We start from the raw sequence: 18,549 nt of genomic DNA, 5'->3' as shown, positions 1-18,549 counted from the left end.
ATTTCTTTTCTTTTTTTCTTTTTTCTTTTTTCTTTTCTTTTTGCATGGCTTTTAATCTCTTTTTTTCCCTTCACAAAACTCCCAAATTTCTACTACAATGGAAATAGTGTTTAGTAGAGATGTCCGAGGCAGTGACTGGAGAAGTCTTTTTCATCTCCTTTTTTGCCTCCCATTTTATTCTTATGTGAATCTGATATGGTGGGAGCTTCTAACAGAGTCTACCTGAAACTTGAAACTAGAGTCTTGGTTAGAAAAAATGGACCTAGTCATAATTCGTTTAAGTGACTTCAACGTAGTACATGGTGATTACCGATTGCAATCCTACCGTAATTCATGTAGGCATCCAACAACTAGACACCCGCAAAATGATTTTCGCCTTACAATTTATAGGAGGGCTCGCACAAGAGGAGCCCATAGTTATTGTCAAACCTTTATGGGTCGGACACTTTGGGTGGCAACAAACTTATGTCTTGGTCAAGAAATTGTACTTTTGGCCAAACATGCGTGATAACATAATGCAGTATATAAAGACGTGTCTCATCTGCCAATAGGATAAAGTCGAGAAGGCCAAGGTCTCGGGACTCCTTGAACCCTTGCAATTGCCAACAAGACCTTAGAAAACTGTGTCACCAGACTTCATAACAAGCCTCCCAAAAGTAGGCGAATATGAAGCATCTAAGTTATCATAGACCGGTTCTCAAAATATGCCATGTTCATTCCCACCCCCAAAATATGCTCGGGTGAGTTAACAGCACAACTGTTCTTCAAACATATTGTGAAGTTGTGGGGCATTCCATCGAGCATCATCAGTGGCTGAGACACTAGATTCATCAAAACATTATGAACAGAGTTATTCACATTTATGGGGACAACTTTAAATATCTCCTCGAGTTACCACCCCTAAATCGACAGACAGACAGAACGGTTTAACTGCTTGCCCAAAGAATACTTGTGTCACTTTGTCGAAACTCATCAGAAGAATTGGGTACAATTACTAGATGTATCTCAATCCTGTTTCAATTGCCTAACGAGTTCATCTACTGAGAACAACCTCTTTGAAATTGTAAGTGGACGACAAGTAGCCTTGCCCCCATATTAATGATCATCCATATGCAGGGAAGATCCCTCAAGCCCAAAACTTCTCAAGCACAAGAGAATTGAAGCAAACAACAGATATAGCCCGAGCTTATTTCGTGTAGGAGATCAAGTTCTTATCAAACTGAGGCCTTAGAAAATCATATTTCGCAATCGAAAGGACTAGAGATTTATTAGAAAATATGAAGGACCGGTCGAAGTTCTAAAAAAGATCAAAACTACATCTTACAGAGTGGTGTTGCCTAGATGAATGAAAATTCACCCCGTAATTCATGGGAGTAACCTAAAGCCTTACCACCTCGATCCAAACGATGACATTCGAAATTTCATCACCAGATTTAGTGTCGATCTAAAGCAGGACACCAAGGAAGTAGAAACAATCCTAGTTGACAGAGTTAGGAAAGTTGGAAGACTTGTATGGAAGATTCGAGAATTTTTGGTCAAATGGAAGAACCTCCATGCAGAGAAAAGTTTCGATTCTTTCGAACAAGAGAGGTTTGATGCCCAAGCTGGGAATGCATTGATGACCTAGGCTCTGTCGTAATCCACATCGATGAGTTTGAAAATAGCCGGTTGACAGGGACGTCAATCAATTAGGTTGGAGAGGATGCCACGGTCATGCTTGTCGAGGGCGAGTTGCCCATAGTTGCATGCCCATGCCACGCCAAACCCTTTATTAACCCTTTATTTGATTTCATGTTAGTTTGCTTTATTATTGTATTTTTTGTTTGTACAATCGTTCAGCGAAATCATGTTTACGCTTGTTAGACTTAAATTGCAACAAAATGTACTATAGGAGGATGCGATTAGTGGTTATTTTTTCTACCCTGAGATATATTCTAAGTCATTGTGTTGCCTTTTTCACTTATAGCCTATAATCTTGCTTTCAAACCTTTTTTTAGTCTTGCTTTTAAATTCTCTTTCGAAAATCTCTCTACCCCTATTTTCTAAACTCTTCTTCTCAAAATGTGACCAGGTTTGAGCATATGTCATCCGGCCATGGTGATACGATTTCGAATTGGTTTGTCTCACTCATTGTCAGGAGTGTGTTGCACAATCGCAAAGTTCGCTACCAAGAAAAATGCGATGGTGACACTAGACATAGGAAGTTACATACATCAGCCACCATATTGGACGAAGCCATTCCATTGCTGCTTTGAGTTTGGCGGTGTCCACTACTATTCCTTCCATCAACACGAAATAGCCTAAGAATGTATCCTGAAGCGAGAACTCTTACTTTGAAAACATTACAAATAGTCCATTTGCTTTTAGCACAGTTAGCAAAGCTCTCAGATGCTCTTCATGCTAGACTAGATTCCATTTATGAACACATGTGAACATGTCAAAGAAGTTTTTGCACACTATTAATCAAATCCATAAATATTGCAGGAAAGACATCACTATAAATTTGTAATGCTCATCACAAGTTTAGAAAGCTTCTTTGGTATTCTCTTGTTTGATTCTCTACAAATGATATTTGGATCACAGGTTAATATTTTGAAAATATTGCAACTCCCTATAGTTGGTCGAATAGGTCATCTATAGTGGAAACTTTTACTTCACTGTGACTTTGTTTGGTTCTTCTATAGTCATATAGACTCATCCTTCTTTTTCACAAACAATAATGGGGCTCCATAACATGATATGCTCAAACGTATGACGCCCTAATTCAATAGTTCATAGCACTTGCTTCTTGAGTTCTTTCCGTTTATCCAAGACATTTTGTAAGGAGCCTTGGATATAGAGTTCACCTCAAGATCAAGCTCAATGCTAAAATCGACCTTTTGCACTAGGGTTGTCATGATAACTCCTCCAAAAGTATGTTCAGGAATACGTTCACCACCAAGATGGTAGTTATATACACGTTCAGGCCTCTAGTATCTATCATGCTGGCTAACAATCTCCATGCCCCTTGGTTTAATAATCTACGTTTACTATTAATATCAACCTTGGCACGCTCTTGGACTGCAACCCTTCGAATTTGAAACTGTCTTCAAATGGGGTTGGAATAAGACCTCAGTGTGACAACCAATGTTGGTACGGTTCATTCTCAAGATTATGTCGAATTAAGTCATATCTATGAAAATCAACGTCGTGTTTGTTCTACCACCACTATCCTGCTCGCGCTTATTTTCTCTTCTACTAATATTATTGTGCCAACACAGGTAAACACTGTCAAGCTATATTCTAGAGGCTTTAATAGTTGGGAATGAACACTTCACTTGCGCAACAAAAGTATTGGCATTGAATTTGATTTTATTTAGAATCGCAATATCTACGACTCAAAAGTGTGCATAGATATGAAAATATGATTACTCAACGAAAGAATACAGATTTAAGAGTGAGAAAAAGAATTGGGATCGAATGTTCAATCTTGATTCATATTCACAACCTTTAAATAGGATACAAGATACTAAATAATATCTACCAGTAAAATATAAACTAACTCAATCTTGATAATAAAATAAAATATACTACTATTCAAATTCAAATTCAACTTCAACTGATTACGAATATCTAATATATATTTCCTAACTAATATATTTTTACAAGATTACGAATATCATATATTCCATAACTAATTCAAACTAAAATAAGTTGCACTAAATTCTGACAGCCTCCCTTGGTGCAAGCTTATTTCTCAATAGCTCCGAGAACATTTACGAAAAACTTCAAATTTCACTTTGGCAAGTGTCTTAGTCAATATGTCTGCAACTTGCTCATTAGTATGTATTTCCTGCAACTCAACATCCTGCGTTAACACTTTCTCTCGAACAAAATAATCTACAAAGAATTTCTTCCAGCTAGGCTTGCGTATGGACTTCTTAGGCACGCCACCACCTGAATAAGACATTGACACATCATGTTCAATGATTTCCTTCTTAATAAGTTCTACATCACAGCGATTCAATTGGGTAATCTTCTGAAAAGATCTAATTTTGAGAGCATTTGACAGTTCTGGTCTCAAAACAGTCTTCTCTCCAATGGTCTTAAAATCTGAGGCTTCAACAACTATAAAAGCTTCTTCACCATTTGAGTCCACGTAAAGTCCACCCAAAATATACAAAGCATCTACATGACTAGGCTTCAAGTCGATATGACCCTCCAATGATTGAATCTGAGCTTTTGATTGCTCCAGATGACAAAGAGTAATAATTCATCTCAACATGTGCAGACTCAGCATACTCCATACACCGGTGAATTACATCACTGGCAGACTTCAAAAGCTCTTGATCTTCTGATCCTTTTTTACCACTCAATATATTTGCAGGAGCTTTATATCCTTGGTCAAGGTCCAAGGCATCCTTACTATGATCACCAAGGGCATGCTTGAGCTTCTGAGCAAGGGATTCATCTTCTTCAGTTACCCAACCATCATGCTCATCATAAGCACGATCACCATTGTCACTAGATGCATAGTCCTGACTTAATAGGGTGTCAAATCGATCAACCAAAAATAGTAAATCATTGTCCTGACTTTATTATTGTCTACTGACTCAATGCTTAGAGGCTTACCCAATTCCAGTATTTATAGCTTATACACTGGACCAGAAATAGTAAATCATCGAAATCAAGAAAAAAATTTAAATCTACTAACAATCTCCTAAAAATCTCATAGTTTGAATATTTGAATCATATCTCTACTAGTTTGAATCATATCTTCATTTTGAATCATATCTCAACACTCCCCCTTGATTCAAAGTTGCAAATGCCAAGTAATCGTCTGAAGTAGCAAAACTTTTCTTTTGACAAAGCCTTGGTAAGTATGTCTGCTAGCTGTTCATCGGTGTTACAATATTCCAAGACAATTTCTTCGTCTGCAACAAGATCACGAATATAGTGATGTCGAAGTTCAATATGTTTTGTTCTACTGTGAAACGCTGGGTTCTTTGTCATAGAAATAGTTGCTTTATTATCACAAAATATCTTTGTTGCCCCTTTTTGCTCTTGTTGAAGATCAGCTAACATTCTTCTTAGCCAAATGGCTTGACACGCTGCTGAAGTTGCTGCAACATATTCTGCTTCTGATGTTGACAACGCCACTGTTGCTTGTTTCTTTGAGCTCCAAGTGATCGCTCCTGACCCTAAAGTGAAAACATTGGCTGAAATGCTTCGTCTATCATCTAATGATCCTGCCCAATCACTATCAGTGAATCCATATAGTTTGAAATTAGAGGATTTAGAATACCAAATTCCATACTCCATAGTTCCGGCAATGTAACGTAAGACTCTTTTTGCTGCTCCATAATGAACCTTTGAAGGATGTTGCATAAACTTAGAAATAATACCAACAGGAAATGCAATGTCGGGTCGTGTGTGAGTTAAGTAAATCAGTCCGCCAACCAAGCTCCTGAACCTTCTAGCATCTGTCATTTCTGCTCCATCATCATGTTGTAATTTCTCATTAATATTCATAGGTGTAGCTGCAGGCTTACAATTAAGCATACCAAATTTACTCATAATATCTTTCGCATATTTTCTTTGTGAAATAAAAATTCCATCTTCAACTTGATATACTTCAAGACCAAGAAAATAGTGCAATAGACCCATATCTGACATCTCAAATTCACTCATCATTTGAGACTTAAATTTATCCAAAAGAGAGTTAGAAGAGCTAGTGTAGATAATATCGTCAACATAGAGGCAAATAATGATGAAATCACTTTTACCTTCCTTCTTCACATATAAAGTAGGCTCATTCTCACTTCTCATGTATCCTTTCTTTTGAAAATACCCATCAATCTTGCTGTACCAAGCTCGAGGGGCCTGCTTTAATCCGTATAGTGCCTTTCTCAACTTGTATACCTTTGTTTCTTTGTCCTTCTCTATGAATCCTTCTGGTTGTGCTACATAAACCTCTTCTTGTAAATCTCCGTTAAGAAATGCTGACTTAACATCAAACTGATAAACTGGCCACCGCAATTCTGCTGCTAATGCTAGAATAGTTCTTACAGTTTCAAAACGAGCTACTGGAGAAAAAGTTTCTTCAAAATCTATACCTTGTTGTTGTGCATACCCTTTTGCTACAAGACGGGCCTTATGCTTTTGTATGCTTCCATCTGGTGCAAATTTTGTCTTGAACATCCATTTCAAATTGATTGCATTTTTTTCATTTGGTAAGTCAACCATCTCCTATGTTCCATTTTTCTCAATGGACTGCATCTCTTCTACCATGGCTTTCTTCCACTCTTCTTTTTCAGCTGCTTCTTCATAACACATAGGATCTGAAACAGTAAGAGCAAATTGACATGATGCATATATGTCAGTTAAAGATTTATACTTCTTTGGAGGTGTCTCATCCGAAAGTTCTTCAAGAGAAGAATCGCTGTTTAGTGATGCTGAAGATGATGAATTTGACACATTTTGTGTTGCAGTGGAGACACTAGGAGATGCACTGGAGTTGACCCTTGTTTCTTCATTTGGGGAAACTTCAACGGTAATCTTTTGCTGCTCCTGTTCTTTACTCCAATCCCAACTCACATTTTCATTAAATATTACATCCCTTCTAACTAAAATCTTTTCACTGATGGGGTTGTATAATTTATATGCCTTTGATTGAGTACAATAGCCAATGAAAATGCATTTTTCAGATTTTTCATCAAGCTTTTGACGAACTTGAGGATGTTTCAAAGCATAAGCAACACAACCAAAGATTCGTAAATGACTTACAGATGGTTTCCTTCTATGCCATGCTTCATAGGGAGTTCGATTCATAACCGCCTTTGTTGGTGAGATGTTTAATAGATAAACAGATGTTGCTACGGCTTCTGCCCAAAATTGGTCTGGAAGTCTCCTTGCTTGGTCTTCTCTTTGTTCCTTTCTGATGCTTTGTTGATTCTTGCCTCATGAGCCTGAAGCAAGCCCATCAGTTCATCAACGGAGAGTATGGATAGATCCTTAGCTTCTTCTATGGCAGCCACCACATGGTCAAACTTTGGAGTTAAGCTTCTCAACACCTTTGCAACAATTGTTTCGTCTGAAATTTTCTCTCCATAGGTGCACATCTGATTGACTATTGCCATTGTTCTGGACAAAAAATCAGCAATTGATTCGCCATTCGTCATGAGCAGAGTTTCAAAATCACGTCTTAGAGATTGCAATTTCACTGTTATGACTTTTGAATCTCCCTGAAACTCTTTCTGCAGAATTGACCATGCCTGCTTTGATGTGGTTGCTGCTGCAATTCGTGAAAAGATAGTCTCATGAACTGCTTGCTGAATAATGAATACAGCCTTGGCATCGTTTTTCTTGGTTTCTCTTAGTCTCTCCTTTTCTTCTATCGAAATCTAGAAAAAAAATTAAATCTACTAACAATCTCCTAAAAATCTCATAGTTTGAATATTTGAATCATATCTCTACTACTTTGAATCATATCTTCATTTTGAATCATATCTCAACACTTGCTTCTTGAGTTCTTTCCGTTTATCCGAGACATTTTGTAAGGAGCTTCACCTCAAGATCAAGCTCAATGCTAAAATCGACCTTTTGCACTAGGGTTGTCATGATAATTCCTCCAAAAGTATGTTCAGGAATACGTTCACCATCAAGATGGTAGTTATATACACGTTCAGGCCTCTGGTATCTATCATGCTGGCTAACAATCTCCATGCCCCTTGGTTTAATAATCTACGTTTACTATTAATATCAACCTTGGCACGCTCTTGGACTTCAACCCTTTGAATTTGAAACTGTCTTCAAATGGGGTTGGAATAAGACCTCAGTGTGACAACCAATGTTGGTACGGTTCATTCTCAAGATTATGTCGAATGAAGTCATATCTATGAAAATCAACGTCGTGTTTGTTCTACCACCACTATCCTGCTCGCGCTTATTTTCTCTTCTACTAATATTATTGTGCCAACACAGGTAAACACTGTCAAGCTATATTCTAGAGGCTTTAATAGTTGGGAATGAACACTTCACTTGCGCAACAAAAGTATTGGCATTGAATTTGATTTTATTTAGAATCGCAATATCTACGACTCAAAAGTGTGCATAGATATGAAAATATGATTACTCAACGAAAGAATACAGATTTAAGAGTGAGAAAAAGAATTGGGATCGAATGTTCAATCTTGATTCATATTCACAACCTTTANTAAATAAAACTAAGAGTTAAACATAAAGAAGAAATATGAAGATATGAAGAAAGCTCTAGTGGACTTTAATCTACTTACTCTAGTTTCTCTAATTCCTCCATTAGTTCGACCACAAGGTCAAGGTTTGTGAGTTTTTTTTTTTTTTTAAAAAAAAACCCCGGGATTGGAGGAGAGTTTTAGAAAGAATTTTTCACCGTTAAGAAAATAACTGTGATTCTTTTTTTGCTCAACTCAAATCTAGTAGGAAGACTTTAGGATAATCTTTATTAAATAATATATTTGAATCCAATATATTAAAATATAATATCTTATTAAGTTATATTTAAATATTTTAAATATTCCAATACATATCTAATTAATTTAATCTTATTCAAATTTTAAATATGTATTCAACGTATCTACTATTTATTAATTATTTTTATGGTATCAAATACAATATATATATATATATATATATATATATATATTTCTCTTTTAGATTTAAATAGTAAACATGTAACAACCCGAAATTTTCTACTTAATTTAAGATCGCTACTGCATACATATCATAAACATTGAATGCGGAAATACTTCAATTAAACTTTCATAAAACGTCACATTCATCTTAAAACACAGCCATAGACTTACTTGTTTTGAAAACACTTTTAAAAATGACACAACAAAACACTAAATAAAATAAATAAACGTTGAAATTAAAAACATCCAATTCTAGCCTAAGTCTAAGAAAATAAATACGACTACCCTATACATGTGTCACTGTCTCAAGTTGCAATGTCGTCGTCAGCCTTACAAAAATTTCTTGTCTTAACCTGAAATAGAAGTAGCACGTGGTATGAGTATTTAAAAAAAATGCGCACTAAGTTGTTAGGAGTCACTGGTCTAGTTTTCTGTTTCAAATATAGTTGTAGTCTCCAGGGAGTCCTATTCTTTGGGACTCTTAGTATTTTTCTGCTGATATTTTTATGTTCAACTACTCTACGTTGTTTGTGGTTTCTATCTTTGTGTAAAGGCTATATAATGTCATGCTTAGAATTAATAAAACTGCACTTGAGATCCAATTGTTTGTGTTCTCTGCTCTAACAATATGCTAACTTATCAATTGGTATCAGAGCCAGCTGGAAAGAAGTTGCAATCTTCAAGTGATTGAACACTAAGAGAATGAGTGACGACAAAACATTAACGAAATTTTCTCACTTCGATGGTCACTATATTGAATGTTATAAGTGTCACAACTTAGAACATTTTCAGTATGAATGTCCAAAGTGGAAGAATGAAGCAAATTATGCTGAGCTTGACGAAGAAGATGAGATGCTGCTGATGGCCTATGTAGAAGTCCATAGATCAAAGAGAAGTGACGCCTAGTTCTTAGACTCGAGTTGCTCAAATCACATGTGTGGTAATGAAAACATGTTTTCAAGCTTAAATAAAACTTTTACTCACAGTGTTAGGCTTGGAAATAATATAAGAATGAAAGTGTCTGGAAAAGGTATTGTAAAATTGTTTTTGCAAGAAAATCGTTATACCATTGGAGAAGTATATTGGGCACCTTAACTCAAAAATAATCTTTTGAGCGTTGGACAACTTCAAGAAAAGTGAGTAGATGTACTGTTAAAAAATGGAGTATGCAGTATTTATCATCCACAAAAGAGAAAAATAGCAGAATTAATTATGAGTGCAAACCGAATGTTCATTTTGCATGCAGAGTCATCAATCACAACAACGGAAGGGAGCTGCCTCCAAGTCTCTAATATAGATCAATCAACACTTTGGCACTATCGTTGTGGTCATCTCAGCTACAAAGGCCTTTGTATTTTGAAACATAAAAACACGGTGGAAGGTTTGCCGCAAATTGTTGATCCAAGCATCACTTGTGAAACATGTATAAAGGGCAAACAATATCGAACTCAGATTCCAAAATGCAGTCAGTGGAGAGAAACTGAAAAATTGAGACTTGTTCATGCTGATTTGTGTGGTCCAATTACTCCGTCTTCAAGCAGCAAAAAAAGGTATGTGTTGTGTTTTATAGATGATTTTTTTAGGAAGGCATGAATGTACTTTCTTCCAGAAAAATTAGAAACATTTTACGATTTTAAATGTTTCAAAATTGGTGGAAAAAGAAATTGGAATGCCCATAAAATGCGTGAAACAGATAGAGGAGGAGAATTCAATTCGACTTAATTTAATGACTTTTGCAAGCAGCATGGAGTGAAGAGATAGCTGGCCACAACTTATACTCCACTACAAAATGGAGTAGCTGAACACAAAAATTGTACAGTGATGAACCTGGTAAGAGCTGTGTTAACAGAAAAGAAAGTACCAAAGAGAGACATGAAGTTGTGTGGGTGAATCATGTCTTAAATTGATCACCAACTCTTACCGTTACGACCAAAAAAAAAAAAAAATTCAAGTCGTGACTAACAATGACTATAATGTGTAGTGTGTATGCAAGAAATTCAAGAAAAACATTATTTCAAAAAATGAATCATTTATTTCGTATGTAAAGCGTTTCAATACAAAGAGGACATATGTGACTAGTTGTAGACAAGGAAAGAAAACATGAAAGACAAAGTGTAATAATCAGTAAGACTGGACTGACGCCCCAGGACACGCTTCCTCTGTTAGGATCGCACAACAACGCACATGCTCGATCTAGATGAATACAAAGAATGGGATAGAGAAAAGTGCAAGGAGAACTCTGGCTAAAAGGATTTGTTTTATTGATGACTTCACGTATGTACAGTAGGAGAGAATTACAGAGAATAGAAAGTACATTTCAAAGCTCTACCGGACAGGATATATATATAGTTCAATTTACTATATATAGCTTTACCAGATTTAACCATCTACTATATATAGCTATTTACTATATATAGCTTTACTCGATTTAACCATCTACTATATATAGCTATTTACCATATATAGCTTTACCGGATATAGCTTTACCAAATATAGATTTACCAGATATAACCGTTGACCAAGCTATAAATAAGCATCAGGCTCCATAACCTAACAATTCTCCCACTTGGAGACTGATCTAGTCAACCAAGAATTTCATTCTCAAACGACCATGAGCATCTTCATGGTCTTCATGACACCATATCAATTGAGGCTTTGCACAACCTCATTATTCCAACATCAACACATTTTGTCAACATGTTTGCTGGATTCTTTGCACCATCTATCTTCTCTAAACACATCACCATCTTTCACTAACCTGCAAGTGAAATGGTATCGTCTTCTGTGTTTTCTCTTGAAATGACCGGGTTCCTTCGCCAACTGTTTGACACTCTGATTATCTCTGTAAAGAATATCTTCGTGCAACTTCTTGCCCATTCTTCCAGATAGTCAGTCATCCATATCGTCTTCTTTCCAGCTTCAACTATTGCCACGTACTCAATCTCAGTACAACGCATTTTTTAAGCCTAGACGTCTCGTCATCCATGGCTTGCTCCTACTTGGTTGTATCCTCCAACTGTAGGACCTCATCAAAGGGCTCTGGTTCCCTTTCATCAGCAACAGATAGTGTAATGAAGGTACATACATATCTGGTACTCTGATAGTACAGGATGATCTTCTCAACACCAGTTCAGGTGTCACTTGCTTCACTACTGATTCCTCCGCAACAACCTCAGGAGTTTGTTGAGTATCTGCTACAAGATCACTTGGTGATTTTCTCCGCAACTCAACCTCAACTCCCACTTGCTTTGTTGTCTTGGAACCTTGCTCCACATCTGGTTCCTCAGCAGTAGTCTTAGGAGTTTCTTGAGTATCTGCTGCAACATCACTAGGTGAGTTTCCCTGCAACTCAAGCTCAACTCCCACTTGCTTTGTGGTCTTGGAACCTTGCTCCACATCTGGTTCCTCAGCAGTAGTCTCAGGAGTTTCATGAGTATCTGCTACAACATCATTAAGTGAGTTTTCCTGCAACTCAACTCAACTCCCACTTGCTTCGTCGAACCTTGCTCCACATATGGTTCCATTTCTAACTGCACTTTCTTCAATTCTCTGGCAGTCCTTGTGAAGCTAACTCGTTTCTGCTTGCTCATAACGTAGTTCTCACAACAACCCACATCAACAGATTTCAGACCTACTAAAACTCCTTTCGCAGCCAGCCTCTTCATTCCTTTCGCGCTCATAGGTTCAAGTCTATTGTGCCGTAGACTTGAATTTGAAGCACTCTCAGCAATAGCAGCTATGTTCATACACCCTACAGTGGTGTATAGGGTTCCAGATTTTGAGCCACGTGCTACCACCGTAGCACCCTTCATAATCTTCCACGAACCCTTCCCTAACTTTGTTGCATAACCTGTGCTGTCCAACTGACCAATAGAGATCAGGTTTCTTTTGAGACCAGAAATATATCTGACATTCTTTAATGTCCACTGATTTCTTGCCGGAGTTTTTATGCAGACATTTTCTTTTTCTTTAATCTCCAAATCTTTGTTGTCGACAAAATACACCTTCTCGAAATTTCCAGACTTCAAATTTCGGAACAACTCTTTATTTGGAGATGAATGAAAAGATGCACCTGAATCCAGAATCCAGGATTCAATCGAACTGTCCGCGCTGAGGATTAGAGCATCCTCAATGTCTTCTGCTGAATTTATAGAATCATCATCATCTCCAGATTTGTGATTCTGCTTCCTCTTTGGTCTTGTACAACCTGTCCGAAAGTGACATTTTTCTCCACAATTCCAACACGTTACGTTCGGTCTATTTTGAGATTTTTCTCGGTTCTTTGATTTTGATCGCCCTTTGTTTGGGCCCTTCGGTTTACTTCTTCCCCTTCGATCAACACTGAGAGCATTGCCTGATGAATCTCTAGTTTCTCATTTGCGAATACTTTCGCTGAGAACTACATCTCGAATTTCACCAAAATTCAATTTATCAGATCCTTAGAAACTGCTGATTGCGGTAACAACAGTATCCCATGACTCGGGTAANCTTGCCGGAGTTTTTATGCAGACATTTTCTTTTTCTTTAATCTCCAAATCTTTGTTGTCGACAAAATACACCTTCTCGAAATTTCCAGACTTCAAATTTCGGAACAACTCTTTATTTGGAGATGAATGAAAAGATGCACCTGAATCCAGAATCCAGGATTCAATCGAACTGTCCGCGCTGAGGATTAGAGCATCCTCAATGTCTTCTGCTGAATTTATAGAATCATCATCATCTCCAGATTTGTGATTCTGCTTCCTCTTTGGTCTTGTACAACCTGTCCGAAAGTGACATTTTTCTCCACAATTCCAACACGTTACGTTCGGTCTATTTTGAGATTTTTCTCGGTTCTTTGATTTTGATCGCCCTTTGTTTGGGCCCTTCGGTTTACTTCTTCCCCTTCGATCAACACTGAGAGCATTGCCTGATGAATCTCTAGTTTCTCATTTGCGAATACTTTCGCTGAGAACTACATCTCGAATTTCACCAAAATTCAATTTATCAGATCCTTAGAAACTGCTGATTGCGGTAACAACAGTATCCCATGACTCGGGTAAGGATGACATCAAAATTAACGCTTTAATTTCATCTTCGAAATTAATTTTCACCAAACTCAGTTGACTTATGATCATATTGAATTCATTTATATGATCAGCAACACGTCCACCTTCAGACATCTGTACATTGAACAATCTACGCATCAAATACACCTTGTTCATAGCCGACGGTTTTTCGTACATATTCGACAACGCCTTCATCAGATCTGATGTTGCCTTCTCCTTGATGATGTTAAACGCTACGTTTCTGGATAGCGTCAACCGGATCATCCCTAAAGCTTGTCGATCCTTGAGCTTCCACTGTTCTGTGGTCATGGTATCCGGCTTCACCCCCAACAGAGGTTCGTGAAGATCTTTCTGGTACAGATAATCTTCAATTTGCATCTTCCAGAAACCGAAATCGGATCCATCGAACTTCTCAATTCCAATCTTTGAACTTTCCATCTTCACAGATCGTGGTGAATTTCGTCTAGCTCTGATACCAGTTGTTAGGATCGCATAACAATGCACACGCTCGATCTAGATGAACACAAAGAATGGGATAGAGAAAAGTGCAAGGAGAACTCTGGCTAAAATAATTTGTTTTATTGATGACTTCATGTATGTACAGTAAGAGAGAATTACAGAGAATAGAAGTACATTTCAAAGCTCTATCGGACGGGATATATATATAGTTCAATTTACTATATATAGCTTTACCAGATTTAACCATCTACTATATATAGCTATTTATTATATATAGCTTTACCCGATTTAACCATCTACTATCTATATATAGCTATGTACCATATATAGCTTTACCGGATATAGCTTTACCAAATATAGCTTTACCGGATATAACCGTTGACCAAGCTATAAATAAGCATCAGGCTCCATAACCTAACATCCTCTATGACAACCCGCATCATTCAACGCGCCCTCTCTTGACCCAACACCTCACGTACCTGAAAAAGAAAGATATAACAAGAATGAGTATAAAATTATACTCAGTAAACCACCTACTTGTAGGCTCTCATCGCACCCTGAACTTAACAAACATTGACGGACTTTCCTTTGGCTTTAGGACTTTTGGTTCTGGTCTTAGGTCATTAGGGCTTGCCCCTTGGGGCTTCTTCGGTTCTAAGTCCTTTCAATTATACCCCTATAGTTTCTCTTATGCTGACCTGTGTTAGACTGGTGCCCTGTGAGTGGCTACCTCGGCATGGCAGTGAGATTACCTGGTGTCTTACCTAGGAAGTGAGCGGCAACCCCCTAGTCCCATGGTAATCCCCCTATATTTGGGAGGGCTACCTCCCCTATCCCATCCAGCTAAATGGCTAGTTACGACGTGGGTTTCCCGTTCCCCATGCTAAAATGGCTATCGAGCAATCGAGTCCTGATCATGAACCCGCTGGTCCCCCACGAAGCTATAACACCATCCACACATAAGTAGCCTACGGGTACTCTAGAGGTGGTTCATAAGCCGTGGTAGTTTCTTAGGCTCCTAGGGAAAGGTTAGGTCTACACTTAGTGACTTGTCACTTTAACCACATATCCTTAGACTTTATCATACCTGTGGGTCATGAAAATTCAACTGAGTGTACACAACTATCATCCATCATCATTATACAAAATTCATGCAAAGTAAACATACATGCTCAACGGGGCGATAACATCCATCAACTCTCGGAGCGCAGATTTCACAAGTTCTCATCCTCCTTTCAGCATGAATTAAACATATATATGTATAAATCAGAAGCTCAAAGCATAACAACAATACTCAGATAATTTTCATAATATTTCACACAATACCTCTTACTTTTAACAATTAAATACCTACATTCAATCACGAAAGGCTACCACCTAAGATAATTAAACTAGCATGCAAGCATTCCAAGCGACTGCTACAAGTATTTCTTCCTCAAGTTTCGTGTGGTGACTTACCTGGATGATGCGTGCCTTTACGCAGCATTTCCACACAATTAGTGTATCAAAAAGTAGTGATTTTTCCTCAAATTAGATCCTATTTCATATAAAACAGAGTTAGGATTGGATTCGGGAGAAAAATAGGGAAAACAGGAGTCAAACGGGACAAAAACGGGCTTACACACGTCAGCCACGCGCCGGGACAAAGTCACTCGCAGGTTCCACGCACGAGTGTCACGCGCCCACGATTTTCTGCAGCCGCGGGTCGTCAGTCCAGTTCGGGTGGACCGCAGGTCGCGACGGTTTGTTTCGCCACGTGGGTACCAGGTTAGCCGAGGGACGTGGGTCGTGTTGCGCGGCCAGGGACACGTGTCGCTGGAAGGCTGGAGCCGCATCTTCCCAGGCGACGTTCGATGCGTGTCTGATGGTTGTTGGCAAACGCGGTCCTTTTGCTAGTTGACACGTGGCGCGTTGTCGTCTTCTCTCTCCTCCTAGCAGAAAAACGAAGTTTCCAATTAGTTTTTCCACGTTCTTCTCATTTTTCTATTTCTCGATTCTTAATCCAAACCGTAATGACTTCTTCAACAAAGTTTTATAGCATACTACAACCTACGTGTCAATATTTTTTTCTTGATTTTTACTTAATCATACGATGAGTTATGAGCATCTAAAAGAGGTTCGATAACATCCTTATCGTTCTTGGAAAGATTCTCAGATCTCGATGTTTCGTTCGATTTCTTCATAAAAGCAATGGCGGATCTTCCCTAGATAAAGAAAGTAACCTTTAACACTCTATTCCCAAACGAAGATCTCAGATTTGAAGAGTAACGTTCAAGATCTTACCTTGCGGATTTCTCTCGGATCTTGACGAAAGAAGGAACCTCAACAACACGAGTCTTTTTCTCTCCAAGAAGAAACTCCAGAGTGTAAGTCTCAATAGAGGATGAATTTCTTTAGTGATTCTCCGACGAGGAATCCGGCGATTTACCTTTCCCTCTCAGGTTTCCTCTCAACTTTCTTTCTCACACTTTTCTCTTTTGCAGGTATTGTGTGGAGAATCCTCAAGACCTCTATAATTGGTTGAGGGGTAAAATGCCCATTTTGCCCCTTTGACTTTGACAGTTTTTTTTTTTTTTTTTTTTTTTTTTTTTTTTTTTTTTTTTTTTTTTTNGCGTTACAAACTCTCCCCTCCTTAGAAACTTTCATCCCCGAAAGTTGGTATCTCTTGGAGGAGTTCGGGATAGGCTCTCCTTACATCATTTTCTTGTTCTCAAGTTGCCTCGTCGTTTCGATGGTTACCCCATGCGACTTTCACCAAGGGGATAACTTTGTTGCGCAGTCGCCAAGTGTCTCGAGCCAGAATTCTACTGGGTCTTTCCTCATAGGACAAATCTTCTCGAAGAGGAAGGGTTTCATGTTCAATCACATGAGTAGGGTCTGGGGTGTACTTTCGTAGCATAGACACATGGAACATGTTGTGAACGGCGGCAAGGTTTGATGGTAGAGCAATCCTATAAGCCACGGCTCGAACTCTCTCTAAAATCTCGAAAGGGCCTATAAACCTTGGGCTTAACTTTCCCTTTTTTCCAAACCTCATCAACCCCCACATAGGGGCTACCTTCAAAAACACATGGTCACCTACCTCGAACTCGAGGTCCCTTCTACGCAAATCTGCATAGCTCTTCTATCGGTTATGTGTAGTGAGGATTCTTTGCTTAATTTTCTGCACTGCTGCGTTGGTGACTTGAACCAACTCTGGTCTCAGTAGTTGCTGCGTGCCTACTTCTTCTCAAAATATTGGTACTCCATGTAGGCGTACTATCTCAAAGATATACAATTGAGCCCATCGATCCACACGATAAGTGAATTTGCCTGGGATGAAGTGAGCCATTTTGGTAAGTCTATCAACAACTACCCAGATTATGTTGAAGCTCTGCATGGTCTTGGGCAAGCCCAAGATAAAATCCTACTTCCCATTTCCATTGAGTGATCTTTAAGAGTTATAGCAGTCCTACTAGGCGCTGTCTCGAGGCCTTCACCTGCTGATAGGTCAAGCATCGGCTTACGAAATTTGTTATATCCTTCTTCATCCCTGGCCACCAATAACATCCCTTAAAATCCTGATACATCTTTGTACTTCCAGGGTGGAATGTGTAAGAAGTGTCGTGAGCTTTTGTCATAATATCCTTCAGCATTTTCTTGTCATGAGGAACACACAAGCGGTTTTTCCACAGCAGGCCCTCATCAGAAGAGATAGAGTACCCTACTGGTCTTTCTGTCTCTATCTGATTCCACACTTTCCCAAGGTGTTCATCAGACCTCTGAGCGTCAATAATTCATTTTCACAAGGTGGGTTGCATGGTCATTTGTGTTATTTAAGCAGTACCACCTCTAATTACAACATCGATTTCAGCCCTCTTCATCTCATCTTGTATTCTTTCCTGCTTGGTGATCATCGCGGAAGTATGAACAGCCTTTCTGCTCAATGCGTCCGCCACGACATTGGCCTTGCCTGGATGGTACAGGATCTCGATGTCATAATTCTTTACTAGTTCCAACCATCTCCTCTGTCTCATATTAAGCTCCTTATGTGTAAATAGGTACTTGAGGCTCTTATGATTAGTGAATACTTGGATATTCTCTCCATACAGATAATGTCACCATGTTTTTAGTGCAAACACCACTACTGCTAACTTAAGATCATGAGTGGAATAATTTCGTTCATATTTCTTCAGTTGTCTAGAAGCGCAAGCAATCACCTTACCCTTATGCATGAGCACGCATCCTAGACCTTTTCCCAATGCGTCACTGTACACCACTAGATTCCCTAAACCATCTGGAACTGTGAGGATTGGTGTTGTCACCAACCTTTCCTTGAGTTCCTGGAAGCTCTGTTCGCAAGCTGATGTCCACACAAAGGGCTTGCTCTTCTTGGTCAACTGAGTTAGCAC

This window comes from Cucurbita pepo, chromosome LG13, assembly GCF_002806865.2.
Source record: "Cucurbita pepo subsp. pepo cultivar mu-cu-16 chromosome LG13, ASM280686v2, whole genome shotgun sequence".
Classification (NCBI taxonomy): domain Eukaryota; kingdom Viridiplantae; phylum Streptophyta; class Magnoliopsida; order Cucurbitales; family Cucurbitaceae; genus Cucurbita; species Cucurbita pepo.
This window is presented reverse-complemented; position numbering follows the sequence as displayed.